The sequence below is a fragment of the Micropterus salmoides genome, unplaced genomic scaffold (genome assembly GCF_014851395.1).
Source record: "Micropterus salmoides isolate LMB-PRFRI ecotype aquatic unplaced genomic scaffold, ASM1485139v1 Ms_hic_scaffold_18, whole genome shotgun sequence".
In the NCBI taxonomy this organism is placed as follows: domain Eukaryota; kingdom Metazoa; phylum Chordata; class Actinopteri; order Centrarchiformes; family Centrarchidae; genus Micropterus; species Micropterus salmoides.
The window spans coordinates 25,718,811-25,732,764 of record NW_024040928.1 but is presented as its reverse complement, the minus strand read 5'-3'; the positions used below and the strand labels follow the sequence as shown (position 1 = coordinate 25,732,764).

At 39.1% G+C, this 13,954-nt stretch overlaps 1 long non-coding RNA gene across 2 annotated transcripts; it reads left to right on the top strand.

Annotated features, from left to right (window-relative positions):
* The first annotated feature begins 1,496 nt into the window (after positions 1-1,496).
* On the top strand, positions 1,497-8,521 carry LOC119908746. 2 transcript variants are annotated; one of them, XR_005445329.1, is made up of 8 exons: positions 1,497-1,728; positions 4,147-4,467; positions 4,610-4,902; positions 5,062-5,163; positions 5,364-5,453; positions 6,152-6,208; positions 6,499-6,567; positions 8,271-8,521. It is a non-coding gene; the product is annotated as an uncharacterized LOC119908746 (long non-coding RNA). The 2 variants fall into 2 exon arrangements; XR_005445328.1 differs by having other exon boundaries at positions 5,364-6,208.
* The last annotated feature ends 5,433 nt before the right edge of the window (positions 8,522-13,954 follow it).

The following is a 13,954-nucleotide window of genomic DNA, read 5'->3' as shown; positions in this document are numbered from 1 at the left end:
ACAATATTCCCTCCCTAAGTATTTCTTTGAACCTTGAACAGTGTGGACACACATGTGAGTGGCTGCATGATGCAACAAAGACATAAAGACATCAGTCTGACAATGTGACCTTTATAACATATTTTATTTAAACATCACATTTGAGTGCAGTGTGACAGACAAACACAGTGGAAGAGTGCAGCTCTTTCCCTTCAGTCCTTACTACTCAGGTGAGAATATGATGAGCTATTACACTTTATACTCATGTGATAGTAACAATGTAGTTGAACAACATTTGTTCATTTGATGGACTGGATGTTTTGAGATGACACAGTGCCGTCTAGTTACTGCAATGTGGTAAACATGAGGAGTTTTCTTACCTTATACTAAATGGTTTTTATTTCACCATCATTTCAACTGAAGTGATGTACAAAACTAGAACCAACAGTGTCTACAAACAATGAAACAACACAAAAACAGACTAGTGACTTAAAACCCTGCACATCTCTCTCTCTCTCTCTCTCTCTCCCTCCTCTTCTGAAGTCTAAAGTCTGAATCTGAGTATCAGTCTGAGTCAGACAGACACTCGGCTGTGGGTAGAGATGTTCTCTTTATCTGTCAGTCTCTGTCAGTGTGTTCACATGTGCACAGGTCTAACAACCTTGTTGTTGCTCACTTTTCCATCTGTAAGATCCTCTGCTACATTCACAGTTTTCAAAAACATGCAAGTTAAAATCACAGATAGTGACTGACAGATTGTCAATTTAAATGTAGACTGTTTAATATTTAGCACTGCATAATGTCTGTGAAGTTATCATTGCTACTTTAGCTGCGGGAACTGTCCAGTCAAAAATATTTTTTTATTGTTTTCAGAATTTCCAGTTTGGGTGAAGTTTATAATTGTGGCTATTGGTTTAGCAGCACTCTTAATATCCGTTGTGTCACACATCAGATAGAACTAGAGAGAACTAGCGGTGAGAGCATTCATAAATTAAACTTTCACATACAAGAAGGTTTATAAACCTGAATTTTCACTGTTGAAGCTAAAGTCAAGTCTCTTTTGTCTCTTCAAAGAACAAAACAGATGGATAAAAACACGGTGACTTTAAAAAATTAAAAGTTTGTATAATTATGACTTTTACCATTACAGACTAAATGGAGATGCAATTAAGAAAAAATATGATATTTTTCTATCCTCGCCTGGTAAAATAATCTATATTTTAATTCAATAAACCATCAACACCATCATAAGATACGATGCAACTGTTTATATTCTAATACACCTGGAATGCAATTGTAACTATAAATGTGATGAAAATAAACTAAAAAACAGCAGTTATCATACAATATTTTAAATATATTCATGTATAATGTTTAAATGTTGACTTTTATTGGGGGTTATCTTTAAAACACTAAAACCACATTCTGAGTTACACAAAGCTTCCAAAACATTGAAATATTGATAAAAACAGTGCATATTGATCAATATTCCTTCAACAGAAAGCACTCATCTGCTTTACAGGCCTGTAGCTTGAGAACGGAACATCCCACAGGGATGGGAGGCATCAATCGATCCGGCTTGAGCAGACCTTTCATTTGATCCCCTGGATGTCTACTTCCCTCTGCGGAAAAGGCAGAGAAGGCAGGCACACAGCTCCCAGGTATTGCACAATATCCAAAATGTTGGCCGGGATGTTTTTAGTAACAATTATGCTGATTTTTGGACTGGAAACGGCGAAAACTGCAAAAGTAAGTCAGCGGCTTGTTGTTACTTTTATCCAGCTAATTAGTCTGTAGACAGTTTACAACGATGTTAATGTGAGAGCTCCAGTAACTTAGCCCACTTCGGCGCATTTTGTGAATCACACTAGGTGTATCTTTTATGGAAACGGTAACATGAGATCTGAATTTACATTGTAGTGTTTTCATGCAGGATACAGATCGTTTGTGTTCATTTGTGCTGAAGCAATCTTATTTGTAATCTGGTTGAACATTTAACTGTCTGTGATAATACTTTGTTGGTCACTGAACCTTTCATGTAAAGTAATAATTAATTTCAGTTTGACAGTTTGCACATTGTGACAGAATTATTGTGGCTATAATCCCGTTTTACAAGGAAGTTAGCCCAGTCGTAAACGTAAGACAGTTAACAAAGCAGCAGATCAAGCCGATATTCATTCAAGACTGTCTTTGTGTTATATTTACAGCGAAGTAAATTGAAACTGGCACCTGAAACCACCGTGTCTTCTTTTCGGGTGTAACAACAGCAACATAAATATTAAATGCACCTTTTTTGGTGCTGAGCCAAAAACAGCCATGCATTTATTTTCTCACTGCCCCTCCTATATGTGTTTTGGAGGGCCATAGTAACTGTTAAAATTCAACCTATATACATTATTACTAAATTCTGATGTAATAATAAACCTTGATAGATCTTGTACATGCAGCTGGTAAATCTTACCTGCATACACATACATGCAAGATTATCTATCTATTAAGTCCTTCCCAAGCCAAAAATGTCCAGATAATACAGGGTTAAGTTGACCAAAAGAAAGTGTGAAAAGTCATATTTATGTGTCAGAAAAACTAATCTCAGGGAAATAATTTTCTTTTGACATAGGAGTTGTTTCATAAGTCTAAAAAGCTCAAACATGATGTTTTCTAGCCACATTTTGAACTGGGAATAGAACATTATAGAAAAAACTGTAGCATTCAGTATCTACAGCCCTAGAAAGCTTAAACACTGATGCACTGTCAAAGCCTCACGGTAGATGGGGCTATAGCCCCACAAAGATGTTATAAAAATGTTATAAACTAAACCCTGAGTTCAGATGTATAACTTCAGATGGATTAAAATGTTTAAATATGGTAGTGGTAGCCTCAGTGTTGCGCTCTCTGGTACCTTTTCTGTTTTTGTTGCCCTTTTTTTTCACCACATTTCACTGAACTGAAAGGTTTTCCTGAGATTTTAGGTGGAGAAAAAATCATTATCATAAACAGAAAAAACGTTAGAACTGAATCACCACAGGGACGGAAGTGTGTTGTGGATTTGGTTGAATGGGTAGTTTCCCCTTCAAAATTCAACAACCCTTATATGCAGGTTCCTGCTGTAAGAGAAGTTATTTTTATTATTTGACCAGGAGTTTCTGCTGGGGTGGTGATGGGGCAGTGGATAAGACACATGCTGTTCAATACCCCACTGTGACACATCCACTAATGTGTACCTGAGCAAGACACTTAACCCCTAGTTACTCCAGAGGCGTGCAACCTCTGAGATATATAGCAATTGCAAGTTGCTTTGGATAAAAGCATCAGCTAAATAAATAAATTTAAATGTAATGTAAAGAAGGAGTTTGATCATTAGTTCAGTCAGAGCAGCAGATTCTCTCCACATCATCTGTGGGGCTGAAACACATCAGTGGCTCATGTTTTTTTCACCACACTGAACCACAGCTTCCTCTGCTGTTGCTGTATTTTTAGAAAATAACCTCCTGTTCTTTTCAGCTCATTTTCACGCACCTCTGCATCATACATGCTCAGTCCCTGTTTCCCAGGGTCTTTGCCAGGCTGCTGTAACATCTAACCTCTTTACTGTGCTGTAAATAATGGTAATTTGCTTCTCAAATTGCTGATTATCATTGCTAATGAATTAATAATCTACTTAGTGTTACTTGTTGTGGATAAGTAAATAAATGTAAAATTAAACACAGTCTTTGGTGATTCAAATTCAAGAATTCAGGGAAATAAAAAGTTGAGAGATGAAAAGCTAAATCCACGTACATAAATTCAGCAAGAGAGAAAGAATAGGCTGAAAAAAGTTGACAGTGACAATGAGGAAGTGACATGTTACTCATCACAGGAACTACTCTTACAGTTAATAGCTCAAAAGGGACAGTAAAAAGAGGCAGAGAAGCACAATGTTTGAATTCAGAGGGATTAAAATGTCTTTATTTCTGATATTGGTGCTTCATCTTTCAGGTAAGGATACATAAAACATGAACAGAAATACAGTGACTTTTATTTAACTTAATAAAGTCTGTTAAGTTTTGTAAAATTTGGAAACAACGGATGAGACATGTTTGCAAACTTAAGCTGTAAAATTGTCCTTACATTAACCCACATTCAAGTTTCATTATATTTTTCATTTTCTTCTTATATTTTCAACAGCAGTGACTGGACAACATCCCCCCAGCTTTGTTGTCAGAGATGGATATGAAGTCACTTTGCCTTGTGGAAATGTGATATATGGTCAGGACAATTGTGACGATATAATCTGGCTCTTCAGTAGCTCAAGAAGCATAGGTTCAGTAGAGCTGATTCTACGGGGGCAGATTAGTGAAAACGCCAAAGCTAAATCAGACAGACTGAGTGTTGCAGAGTACTGTTCTCTGGTTATAAAGAATGTCACAGTCGAGGATGTTGGTTATTACACCTGCAGACAGATCAAATCAGGACAAGACTCTCATGTTTATCTGTCTGTTATTACCAGTGAGTATTTCCATCATAATGTTTTCAGCTCAAACTATCTTGTTAGAACAATATACTGAAACATTACAATAATTATGATCACATTGATGAAGTTAACTTTACTCTTGTTGTCTTTCTCTCACAATATCTCCATCTTCACCAGTGACTGAACATAAGGACACTGAGGAGGTGACGTTAACCTGCTCTGTGTCGACAGATGGACAGTGTGAACACACAGTGAAGTGGCTGTATGAGGGTAAAGAAGTGGATAAAGATAGCAATGACATGAAGACATCACAAACTGACTGCTTAGATACTGTGACGTTTCTTACCTCTTATCTCAAGAAAAAGTCACAGTATAACGCGTTTAAGTGTGAAGTGACAGATGGTTACTCAAAAGTGCAGCTGTTTGACTTTAGATCTCAATCATCGGGTGACCAAACATGTGAGAATATGGTGAGCTGTTTAAAAGCACCTTAAACTAATGTGTATAATCACAAAGTAGGCTATATTTGTGTACTTGATAAATTTAAAGATTTCTGAATATATCATTCTCTGCAGATTGTATTTTTCAACATACAATTTCTTTGGTTTTGTTATTTTACATTTGTCCAGGTGAGGTGGCAACAACAACAATAAGAAACACTAAAAACGGAAACAAAATATCAAGGCCCACTATAACAGTGCCTGCCAACAGCAATACTCCATCAATAAACGGTAGTGACTCAATATTCTGTGTATCTCTTTCAAGAATTTCTTTGTCTTTCAGTCTTTTAGCTTTTGAAGCCAAAACTTTAAGTGTCAGACGCGTACTTGCCTGTAGGTGGAGATAATTTCTTCTCATTTAGCGAAAGGATTTTGAACAGACCTGAAAGCTGCAGCCAAAATGTTTAAAATGTTTTTATTTTGCTTTCCAGGTTGGTGGCTGTACATCATTGGGGCTATAGGTTTAGTGGTACTCTTAATAATAATTGTGACATGTGCCATTAGATGGAAGAGAAGTAAAGGTGAGAACATTCACAGATGAAACTTTCACCAATGAGAAGTTTTGAAGCAGCTGGATTTTCACTGTGGAAGCAAAAAGTTGACTTTCTTTTATCTTTTCAGAAGACAAAACACAGACAGATAAAAGAAAAAAAGTTTAAAACTGGATGATCAAACATTGGTGCAATTGTGACTTTACTGAGCAAACCAGGCAGTTTGTTGTTGTTCATCGCAACTTGGTGTTTAGTTGGAGAGAGAGACTCCAGTACTGACTGCGATGTACTAAAGTTCCACGACAATTTTAAGTGGAAGAATATATGTTAAACAATCGAATAGGAACAAAGAATACAAGGAATAGTTCAATATTTTGGTAAATACTTGTTTTCATAACAAATAGCAAAAAATAACAAGTGGCAACCTTTGACTGTGACACAAGTGAGAAGTGTGGAGGGGCAGGAGGGGATCACCTTGATTTAGCGTAAAAACTGGAAGCAGAGGGAAACAGTTAGCTCAGATAAATATCTTTTTTGTATGAGCCATAAAGAACTTGATGGACAACATATATCTGCTCAGCACATAAACTTAGGCCGTGATGACAAGAACCCAGGAAGTTACAGCACTAAATTGTTGTTTGCCAAGAAATAGTTACAACACATTATTCACTCTCTAAAAGCACAAATTGTGATTTTTATTTATGGAAATGTGAACTGTGTTTGTCCAGGGACAGAGTTTAATCCATGCAGTGACTGAGTCTGCTCCAGAAACCAGCCAGGACACGGTGAGATCTCACACTACACCCAGTAGAAAAAGCCTCACTGTTAAGTGTGTTTGTTCTATGAAGTATTAACGACATGAGACACAAACTGACTCCTGAGTTAGATTTTATTCTGCAAGAGAGAATAAAAAGGGAAGGAAGATGATGCCAGTTACACCAGAATAGAGCAGAAACATGTGAAGCATTAAGGTATGAGTGTGAAGTGTAGGGTGCGAAGAAAAATATCAAGTTGTTATGTATACTCTCAAGTCCACATGTTACTGAGCAGCCATTATGTTGTCTTCTCTGTGTAGGCTGATCCTGAAGATGGTGTTTCCTACGCCTCCATCAGCTACACCAGGAAGACCAACAGTAAAGGCCGGGTAAGCTGTCTGATTGGTTGCACTTGTGATGTTATTGAATGAACACAAAACAAGTGAAGAGCAAACAACATATCCAATTTATTTTTGTCTTTAAAGTGGCTATCATTGATATTTTTATAATTACATTGTAAAGTTCAATTCAATTCAATTTTATTTATATAGCACCAAATCACAACAACAGTTATCTCACAACGCTTTTCATAGACCGTACTGTGATGTTATTTACAGAAGCCCAACAATTCCCACCAAGAGCAAGCACTAGGCGACAGAAGCAAAGAAAAACTTCCGAGCCATCTGCCTCGACCGGTTGGGGGTGAACGAGAGAGAGAGGGCGAGAGAGAGAGAGAGAGAGAGAGAGAGAGGGAGCGGGCAAGAGAGGAACAGAGAAAGAGAGAGAGGGATGTAAGGAGAGAGAGGGGAGGGAGGCAGCCTACACAATATACACACAGAGAAGTACAGGCAGTAAAGGTGATGTTGCTATAGACTAAATGAAAAATGGTACAGATATTTATAGTAGTGTTAATGATAACAGTCGTAATGTTAATGATTATAATAACAATAATAATAATAATAATAGGACTAGTAACAATAGTTGTTGTAACAGAGGGTATCGAGCAGGAACAAGGGGCAGCAGGTGACCCGCAACCACAGATCCAGACTCCACAGCTTCAGAGCCAGAAAAAACAAAGAGAGGAGAGGGACAAGAAAGCACAAGACTACCGGAAGGGAGACGTTGTGTTAGTAACATGCAATAATGGGATGAGGTTGCATACAGAGGGAGAGGAAGTAGAGGAGAGAGGAGCCCAGTGCATCATAGGAAATCCCCCGGCAGTCTAGGCCTATAGCAGCAAAGGTGTCGTAGTGATGAAACTACAGAGATTAAAACCTGATTCAGCAGATCCCTTCAGTGTTATGGAGCTTTATAGTGAGTTTCAGCTCATTTGTCCTCCTAAAACTTTAAACTGATGATCAAACTACTGTTTTGGTTCACTCTCACTGCTCTCACAGTGTTGTTTTTGGTCCCAGCACGCAGCTGTTTTCACTACCTGCTCAGCTCCAAACAGCAGACAGACACAGTAAGTGACTAGCCGGTGAACATAGTGGAGCATTTAGCAGCTAAAGAGACAGATATTTCCCTCAGGAGTTAGCAGAGACCAACAGTGAATAATAATGCTGCTCTGTAACTGCTGGATGTATAAATAAACCACTGCTACCAGGTTCACCATTATTAATTATGGTGGTAATGTCGCAGTGGATAAGACACATGCCCTTGGTGTGAGAGACTGAGCTTCGAATCCCACTGCGACACAACCACCAACGTCTCCCTGAGCAAGACACTTAAACCCTCATTGCTCCAGAGGCGTCTGACCTCTGACATATACAGCAATTGTAAGTCATTTGGATAAAAGCGTCAGCTAAAAGTATGTAATGTAATAACCAGTCATAATCCACAGAGGATAAATCCAGAGGTTTTGTTGGTGATCCCCTCACCTTTTCACTATCAGTCCGTCTATCTATTTTTTTCCCACCATCAGACCAACATGTCAACTTCACACACAAGACCTGATAGTGTTTTAATTGGCAGATAAAAGCTGCAGAAAACTGAATATTTCAGTTGTTAGATGGCAGCAAAATCAGGACTTTCAGAACTCTTTATCTGTACGTGTCTGTATTTATGTGTGCTGCTGTTACTCTCTTCTCAGGAACGGGTTAAAAATGATGATGCTGATGAAGATGATACAGTGACCTACAGTAGTGTGAAAGTTTCCTCTTCTTCTGCTGGAGCCTCTGCTGATCCCAGCAACCTCTACGCCACCATTAATAAACGAAATAAATAAGAGACCACAGTATCTGAGAACCATTTTACCGATATTCACTGGCATTTTGCAGTTCACTGGCATGATGTCTATGAAGATTCTCAGTCATCCAGGTCATAGTTATCCAACGAGGGTTAAAATGAAGGGCAACTGGACTTGGTTGAAGCTACTGGAAGACGTTTCGTCCCTTATCCAAAGGACTTCTTCAGTTCTGACTGACTGGCAGGGAAACTCAGCTATTTAACCTCAGTGGGGTCGTTATCCCGGGTCATCGATACCGCTGGTTCGTTAGTGTTCCTTGTTGCTGTGACGACAGTCGTTACAGTCGTTGAGACTACCTGTGGCCAAGACTGAACGACCATCGTTGGTATCTTCACCTGAGGCCAATAGGTTACGTTTGTTGAGTTTCCTGGGAAGTGATGAAAGGACAGCATTGTAAGTGGGGGATAAGTGGTGGCGTAGACCCCCTCCCCTGTTCAATGACGGCTTCTCAACCCTGGTGTAGATGCTTCCTTGACACCTCTTTCAAACCATCCATCTTCTCTGTCTAAAATGTGCACCTGTTGGTCCTCAAACGAGCGTCCTCTGTCCTTCAGATGTAAGTAGACTGCAGAGTCTTGACCTGAGGAGTTGGCCCTTCTGTGTTGAGCCATGCGTTTGTGTAGTGGTTGTTTAGTCTCCCCAATATACAGGTCTGTGCATTCCTCACTGCATTGGACCGCATACACTAGATTGCTTTTCTTGTGTTTGGGTGTGCGGTCTTTGGGGTGTACCAGTATCTGTCTTAGTGTGTTCTTGGGTTTAAAAAACACAGGGATGTTATGTTTGTTAAAAATCCTCCTGAGTTTCTCTGATACTCCAGACACGTATGGAATCACAATGTTGTTGCGATTGACCTTCTTTTCTTCATCCCCTGTAGTTTTGTTCTTCTTGGATCTTGTGGCTGTTTTCACAAAGGTCCATTTAGGGTATCCACAGGCTGTAAGTGCCCCCTTCAGGTGGTTCTGTTCCTTCTCTCTGGCTTGGGCGCTTGTTGGTATGTTTTCCGCTCTGTGGTGCAGTGTTCTCATGACCCCTAGCTTGTGCTCCAGTGGGTGGTGTGAATCGAAGAGTAGGTATTGGTCTGTGTGTGTGGGTTTTCTGTAAACACCAATCTGCAGGCTCCTGTCCTCTTCAATGTGTACAGCGCAGTCCAGGAAGGCCAAACTGTTGTTGTGAACATCTTCTCGTGTGAACCTGATGTTACTGTCCACAGAGTTGATGTGTTCTGTGAAGGCTTGCACTTCCTGGCTTTTGATTTTGACCCAGGTGTCGTCCACATATCTGTACCAGTGGCTCGGTGCTATTCCTCTGAAGGAGTTGAGGGCTTTATTCTCCACTTCTTCCATGTAGATGTTTGACGAAACGTCTTCCAGTAGCTTCAACCAAGTCCAGTTGCCCTTCATTTTAACCCTCGTTGGAACACTGGCATGATGTTTCTCTGTTATACTGTGCATGACTGAGGAAGAATGTTTTATGTGTTTTATGTTGAGTCCAACGAGGCTTGGCACAGATACGTAGTATTATTTACTAATTTATTAATTGAGCTTTTTTTTTTTTGTAGCCTATTCATTTTTGATTGTGGCAGACATGGTCCTCCATAAGAAACAGGCTCACAAAATAAAATTAAAACCGGCTCTGCTCTTTGCCATGGTGTGAGAGGAAAACAAAGTTTTGAAAAATAACTTTGAGATTCAAACAGCAGTGTAACACACATTTGGATATTTCAGCCCTGCTTTAAACAATACAGCTCATATCATTGTATTTTTACCATTTTACAGTGAGAACTGTAATAGTTAAAGTGCTCTGATGGGAAAACCAAGTAATTTTTTTGATACCATGACTGTGACCAGAACTTTCAGATTACACTCTACTGTCTTCTTGATGATACTGTGTTGAGTCCTGCAGGGAAATGGTGTTAAGACAAGCTCAGATTTCATTTTAAAATAAATAAACAACTTTAACTACTAAAGAAGTGATTCCTTTTCGTTATGAATGTATTTATGATCATTTCCACGATGTATTATTGTAAAACATTTTTTGTCCAGAAGGGGGTGTAGTAGGTATTATTACCAGTATTATACACTCTATGGTAATATAACCCAGCGTTCATATGGTTGCAACACATTTGGCTTGATGAACTAGTTTGTTAATTGTGCTCAGTGATGAATGTTGGGTTAGGTTTTCAATGCTATTGTATTTTTTGTTTTATTCGAATTGTTATCAATTGTTGTTTTTTTTAATATTGATGTGTTTTCAGTTTTCTTTGTATGTCCTGTTAGTGCCCAGATATCCCTTATTGAGATTGTGTTGTGGCCCCAGGACTGTGAAATAAACATCCCACTTTCATTAGATCATCCCCGACAACTGAGACTTTCAAATCTCGTCTTATTTTTATTCTTTGGCGTTTGAGTCAGTCTAGGGCAGGGCTCGGCAAATACGTCTGGCATCGGGCCACATTTTTTTCAAGCTATGGGCTATATGGCGGGCCAGAACAAAGTCAATTTATTTCAAATCCTTGTATACTCATGTGAATGTTAAGCTCAGTAGGTACTGTGCGGGACTCCCTTTAGGAAGATCATTTCCAATTAACTGCGTATATTTTCCCCCCTTATTAAACTAATTCATTATAAGGACAGTTTTGCATATGCTCACAATAGCATGCTGTAGCATGTGTACGCCCGGCATTTGATCCGCATTCATAAACCTATGGACGCTTATTTTTGTGAACGGTTTGTGATCGTTGGCTGGATGAATATTACGCATGATCCATGTACTACTGCAACTGGGCCACGCAACTTTCTACATTCTTCCCAGAGGTGTGTCAAGCAGGCCAGAGACTCTTTTGAATGTCCTTCAGAACTCTTCAAAGTAAAAGCTTTCAATAAACTCAACATAAAGCATAGCTGCAATAAACGTTCTTGCGCTTTTATTTTGCAGCCACAATAACTTAAGAGGAAGTGCATTCATGCTTATCTGTCCTGGTTGCTTCATATTTCTATTTACTGCTGTACACTTCATCATTGTCATATGTTTCATTATTGCTGTAGGTTCCTTTTTTATCTGATTGGTGTCCTTTTTTCAGGTTGTAGTTTTACTTGCATTCTTTGCATGCTTTTTACAGCACTTTATTCAACAGTGGTTCTTTTTAAATGTGCTTTATAAATAAACTAACTTGCAGCATTTTAGCTGTTCAATCGATTTTTTATCTGGAAATGAGCTCTAACTCAGTATATAAATACTGAATGTCCTAGTTCGTTCTTGAAAAACTTAAATAAATGAGTAGGTACTCATATAAATTAAAACATTACCAAAAATTATTTTCTTCTCAGGCTAATTTGCGAGTCCTTCGCCATCATACATGTTCATTCCAGCACGTGGAAGCAGGAACTCATCACATATGGACGCTTGACCCCTTTGGCATTGCTTTGTAATGCTTTGTTTAGGTAGTAGATCTACTTTTAGATTAGAAAAGATAATTTCCTGATGTATATGGTAGCCTGTAATTTACAGCTATACAGGGGGACAAAATGTACTGACTAAAACACAGTGTCTTTGATAAAAGGTTAATGAAATGATGGTCATCTGTTCATTCCTATGAAATTCTAAGGAAGCTGTGGGGGTGTTACTTACCCTGATGTGATTTCACAGATGATCTGCTCGGAATAGACTGATGACCAAAGCTATTTAGTCACACTTAAAGAGCGTTAAATTAGGAAATACATCACCGACAGCAAGACCATGTATGAGTTTGTAACTAAAGTAGGATGTTGTAGTATGTGGTGTAACTTAAAATACATCATTTAAGTTAGTTGACTATTTGTTTTACAGTGGAAACAAACACTCTTAGGTGAAAGCAGAGTGTCTAACCCATCCAACCACCTCAAGCTACAAGGACTTCTGAGGTATTTATTCTAGGCCTACTTGTAGTGTTCAACGATGATGCTGAGGGGCCCAGTGTATTAAAAAGTTTTGCTTATAGGTGTTAAGGCCACCTCCTTTGTCTGTGTATAGGCCTATGTATCTGTGTTGTGCAGGTGTGTGTTATGTTAAGCAGGATGTGCGAACCCTTGCCGAGAATTGGCTGGCGCGAGACCTGCCTACTTCATGGTTCCGGCCGGTGATCTGATTGGTGCAGCGTCTGGCAACCTCCTCCAGTCATCTACCGCCTTCCAGATCATCCCCTGTCTAAATAGCAGCCTACCTGTGTGAACTTGGCAGTTGTGATTTTCCCCTTGATCAACTCGCCTCGTTCGTATTGTGCTCTATAGTGGTAATTGTGTTAACTGCTGTAGAAGCATTAGTTCTTAGTGTCTGTGTGTTACCTTTACTGTGAATTGTGTTAAGGAAGCAGGGCAAGTACCTTAGTGAGGGATTACTTATATCAACCAGACACCTGCAGTTAAGTTTGTTAGAAACACTAAGCTTAGAGGGTGCTGCTCATTTTGTATTTTGTTTCTTACTGGACAAGTCAGAGTTTTGTTTAGTTTCATTTTGGAGTAGCAAGTGGCTCTCTCTCAGTTGGAGAGACCTCTTTAAGTTATATTTGTGTCTTTGATTTAAGCAGCATCCACCAGCCCTTTTCCATTCTGCATGTAAACCCTGTCAACAATAAAGAACTTGCACTTTTACCAAAAACATTCTGGTTCATGTTGCTTCCCTTTCCCGACAAGCCGGGTCGTAACATAGATCTTGACCAATCATCCACATGTGATGACTTGGGAGTAGCAGTGGGTTGAAGCTCTAGCCATAATGATAATGATGATAATAATATAACACGGCATAGAGTAAAACAAACCCAGTCACTCAAGGAGTGTGGGGCATCACTGCCACAGGTACAGAGAGCATCCTGTAATCGGGTTTTGGTTTAAATACAGGTTACCAAATGGAACACATGACCAAGATATTCACTTCTGCACTCCTTTCTTGCCATCCTAACATAACAATGAGCACCTGACCTAGCTAACTGATGTTTTGGGAAAACTGTAAGGTGGCAGTGGAGTGGAGGTGGGAGTCTGCAGGGCAAATTAATCAGAGAACAGGAAACATCCAAGTGTATGACTGTGAAAACACATAATAGTGATTGGATGGATGGGATTAAGTGGGAGGTGAGAGTGGAGAGGCTGCACTGCAGGGAAGGAAGCCTCGGCTTCACTGAACTTCATTAAATTTCCAAGGGGTCTTCCCCAAAGTTTGAATAAAATATTTACTCTCTCGCTTCACACACTTCCTCAGAAACAAAATCAGCAAATTACCAAGTGGTGAATTAGTGACCATCTGTAAAATCAATCTGTGTATTCAAGGAGCCATTAGACACTGACAGACACAGACAGCAGAATGTCTGGTTTCAGACAGACTGACGTTTCATTATTTCTGATGGTACTGCTTCATTTGACATGTAAGAAAGTATTTAAAAATGTACATACAGTACATTTGTTATTATTCATCAAAAACAACACATTTTGTTAAAACAACATAATATTCTGCTCTTATTTCCTCCACAGCAGTAACAACAATATTCCACATCTGGT